The sequence below is a fragment of the Eretmochelys imbricata genome, chromosome 1, assembly GCF_965152235.1.
Source record: "Eretmochelys imbricata isolate rEreImb1 chromosome 1, rEreImb1.hap1, whole genome shotgun sequence".
Taxonomy (NCBI): Eukaryota; Metazoa; Chordata; order Testudines; family Cheloniidae; genus Eretmochelys; species Eretmochelys imbricata.
This window is the reverse complement of record NC_135572.1, coordinates 21,325,391-21,328,818: the sequence shown is the minus strand read 5'-3', so window position 1 is coordinate 21,328,818 and position 3,428 is coordinate 21,325,391. Positions and strand designations below refer to the sequence as shown.

General features: G+C 38.1%; 1 non-coding gene across 1 annotated transcript; it reads right to left on the bottom strand.

The window, feature by feature from the left end:
- Window positions 1-2,933: 2,933 nt before the first annotated feature.
- On the bottom strand, window positions 2,934-3,118 carry LOC144259760 (U2 spliceosomal RNA). Its single transcript, XR_013344901.1, has one exon. It is a non-coding gene; the product is annotated as a U2 spliceosomal RNA (small nuclear RNA).
- Between the last annotated feature and the right edge of the window lie 310 nt (window positions 3,119-3,428).

Genomic DNA, 3,428 nt, shown 5'->3' with positions numbered 1-3,428 from the left:
CCATTTAGCCTGGGGCTTTAACAAATGCTGTTCGTCTGCAGGTATTTTACATACAATTTCTTCACCGTCAGAGGCATAAATACATTTGCAATTCCCTGCCTACCATTTTTTTTAACGTTATTTTGACTCAAATTTGAATGTATGTTGTGATGTTCATTGTTATGAAATCGTGTGATTGTACAATGTATAGAAATTGTTAGCCTGAATATGTAGCTCTGTTGTGTAGTAAGAAATCGGAAGCAGAATTATTTGGTATTAATAGATTCTACATAGTGTGTCAAAGTTATATTGTGTTGAAAAGTTACTGATATGAGAAAAGTGCATTTCAAGTTTTTGTTCTGTGTTGATAAGTGTGCAATTTTTTGCAGTTTTGAGGGTGTAGAGTTAAGACCAAGTGGGCATTGTAAATCAGTTGGAGAGAATGATAGGTGGTTGTGTGGCAGTGTGAAACTGACTGACTGAGTATCCTAGTTTGATCTTCTCTTTCAGGAGATAGACAAAAGTCAGGTGACTGTATTGTGACTTTTTTAGGTCTGTCCCCAGTCTTTGATCCCGCTGGCCATGAGGTACTGCTGGTACAGGGTAGCATCTGAATACGCATCAGCTAGATTCAGCTACAGCTAAACAGATTTATTGTCTGTCTGTCTGTCTCATTAAGGTTCTTCTTCTTCTTTCTTTCTTCTTCTCAGAACCTACTCTTTTTGTGACCTGTGTTGTGTTATACAGGTCAGGCTAGGTGTTCCCTTCTGTCTTTAACATCTATGAATCATTGGTAGGCACGCATCCTGCGGTCTCAAGAGGCCATGGGTATGCGCCTCTGAGTAGTAAAGAATTTACTCAGTTATTTTTATGGCAGCCATGTCTGTGGCTGAAGAGACTCACTTGAGAGAGACAGTCTCTGCCACAGCTGACACATTTGAAGGTGATGTTTTGCCCCTTTGGACTCTGCCTTCTGCAAGCTCTTTTCTCCTTTGCTAGGCTGGATGGCTTCCTCTCGTAACTCCGGAGATCTTTGTTAAGCTCGTTTCCAAAGGCTGCGGTTCTGAGTGTGATCATCCCAGTTATCCACGTCCAGATTCGTTTCTTCGAGGTCTCACTTGCTCACACCCTTGAAACGCAATTTTGGGCACTGTTTGGGTCTTTTTCCAGATGCCAGTTCGCTATAGAGGATGTCCTTTGAGAATGACCATCATTCATTCTGCTCACATGCCCAAGCCAGAGGAGACATCTCTGTTTGAGGAGTGTTGGTATACTGGCCTGATTGAGCATCTCAGTGCTGGTGACTCTGTCCCTCCAGGAGATTCCAAAGACTCGATGAAGGCAACAGCATAAAGTATGTGTTTTACAAAAAGTAATTTGCTTTTTTTTATATATAAAAGTGACCACTGTATCCTATCTCCAGCAGATGGTGCTAAAGTCTTAGTATTGTGCTTATCAAATAAGAGTCGTAACAAAAGTAAAGCATAAGGCTTTGCTAGAATGCAGAAAAATTAAATATGCGAACAGAATAGTGCCACTTATTTTCAATGGATACCCTAGTTATATGGTCCTGGTTGCATATAATAATATTCTAAGATATTTTCACAGATGTGCACGTTAGGGGTCAGCTGCTCTTACTCTTCAATATCAACAGTATTTTGCAATTCTACAGCATCTTCCATCTGGACGTCCCAAAGTTCCTCACAAACAGAAACTTATTTAACCACACAATGTGCCAGAGAGATTGTAACAATTTCTCATCTCCCTTTCTACATGTGTGGAAAGCAAGGCACGGAGGGTTATCCACGATCACACAGGAAGTTTTGGGTCAGGCTTTTCTGTCTCCCAGTTCCGGCCTACAGGATAATCCTTTGTCCCTTAGGTCAGAATCCTTTCCCCAGTGCCTGTAAAAACAGTCAGAGGAGTCTGATCCATATGACATGTCAGGAGTATTGAGCCCAGTCACATGATCCAACTCTGCCATCAGAGACTGAGACTTTATACCCTGACGTGAGTCACTGATTCCACTGGCTATTATTACAGCGCTCAGCCTGACTAGCTCAGCTGAGTACTGGGGAACGCTCCCAGTGGAAGAGGGAGAATCTTCTTATCCAAGTCAAAGAATGGTAGTGGAGCCACTCCATGCCGAGCACCAGGGTGGATAAAAATAGCAGCATTTAATTTTATTAAAAAATCCGATTTTTAAAATTTAAATTGGACTTTTTATTTAAATGAGAAACAGGTTTATTTATTTGAATTTGATAGCCTAAACTTATAATCTATTAAAATCATTTACGTTAAATACGAACAATAATATTAAGCAGTACATATTTACCTCCAAGCTTTAAAAAAGTCATACTGCTGAACTGGCAGTAGTCACTGGCTAACCACCTGAAACCCTGTTTGCTGAAATACTAAACCAGCTTTTGACAGCAGTAGCCTCCTCTGCAGGTGCAGTGAAAATATTTTCTTCATTTCAGTTTATTCAATTGGTTCAGTTCAGTGACTAGTTCGTTTAGTTCTTTCAAAGTTAAGAAGTGAGTTGGGAGTTGAAAAAGCAGTTTCCTCTTCCAATCTATGAATAAGCATTCAGTGTGAGAGGATGAGAGCTAGTAGTTTTAAAATCTTGAAGGACATAGTGATCAGAAATAATCAGTTCAATGACAGATAATACTTCCTTTGTCTAATAAGTCAGTTAGTTTTAAAAGCAAAACATGTTCTGATAAACTTTTTTATGAACTTTTTTTCTTGTATATCCAGCACATTTAAGGGTAAAAATCTGTTTTTGGTCATTTTTAACTGAATTTGAATTTTCATCCAGACAGGGCTTGACACAAATCCCAAGTAAAAACTTAATCATAGTGTATGCTCCTGATTAGCAGAAAAAAACACCACATTTAGTCTAAAGGCTATATTTAGTTGCAAATCATCACATTTTAATGGTTACCTACCAATGAGAATCAGCATTTCTTTAAAAAATATACTATAAAGTATAAATGAAAACGTGATTAACATCAATGACTTAAATCAAGGTTTCAGTTCCAACACTCCATTTAATACACAGTGCCCAGATAAGGGAAGTATCAGATATTAAACTGATAAGAACAGATACTTGATTTTAGCCAAGCCAAGAAGCAAACAATGATAAAAACTTCCAAGATCTTCACGTCTTAACTAATATAACATCAATCACTGAAGGCTCCCAAGAAAATGATAGAACAAACCTCTTGAACAGTGTTAAACAAAATCTTTTAATAGGGCTATTACGAACAAGTATCATAGCTGAAACAGTTTTAAAATCTCATTAACATTTGATGATATAAATTGTTTGTTTACTTTTTGTATTTCACTCAGCTAGGACAGTGAAATCTCTCTCTCTCTCTGCTATCTATCCTCTGATACTTATTACTATTGTATCTGAGTGTCTAACTTTTCACTTCCCTTTACAC